Source organism: Arachis duranensis, chromosome 3 (assembly GCF_000817695.3).
Source record: "Arachis duranensis cultivar V14167 chromosome 3, aradu.V14167.gnm2.J7QH, whole genome shotgun sequence".
Lineage (NCBI taxonomy): Eukaryota > Viridiplantae > Streptophyta > Magnoliopsida > Fabales > Fabaceae > Arachis > Arachis duranensis.
In genome coordinates, this window is record NC_029774.3 from 106,075,515 (window position 1) to 106,076,378 (window position 864).

Here is an 864-nt window from a genome sequence, read left to right on the forward strand (position 1 = left end):
TGGGGAACTCCTTCTTGTTTGAGAGACGTCCCAGGAGGTCTTTCTCACTAGGATTTTCGTCCTTCTCCTCCCTTGTGCATTTGGCCATATTGATTACTTCAATGGCCTTGCAATCTCCTTTTGGATTCTCTTCTGTATTGCTTGGGAGAATACTGGGAGGAGTTTCAATGACTTTCTTACTCAGCTGGCCCACTTGTGCCTCTAGATTTCTAATGGAGGACCTTGTTTCACTCATGAAACTTAAAGTGGCTTTTGACATATCAGAGACTAAGTTTGCTAAATTAGAGGGGCTCTGTTCAGAATTTTCTGTCTGTTGCTGAGAAGATGATGGAAAAGGCTTGTTATTACTGAGCCTATTTCTTCTACCATTGTTAAAGCCTTGTTGAGGCTTTTGTCAATCCTTCCATGAGAAAATTGGATGATTTCTCCATGATAAGTTATAGGTGTTTCCATAAGGTTCACCCATGTAATTAACCTCTGCCATTGCAGGGTTTTCAGGATCATAAGCTTCTTCAGAAGCTGCCTCTTTAGTACTGTTGGATGCATTTTGCCATCCATTAAGACATTGAGAGATCATGTTGACTTGTTGAGTCAACACTTTGTTCTGAGCCAATATTTCATTCAGAGCATCAATTTCAAGAACTCCCTTCCTTTGAAGTGTCCCATTATTCATGGAATTCCTCTCAGAAGTGTACATGAATTGGTTATTTGCAACCATGTCAATAAGTTCTTGAGCTTCTGCAGGTGTTTTCTTTAGGTGAATGGATCCACCTGCAGAATGGTCCAATGACATCTTGGAAAACTTAGATAGACCATAATAGAATATATCTAATATGGTCCATTCTGAAAACATGTCAGAAGGAT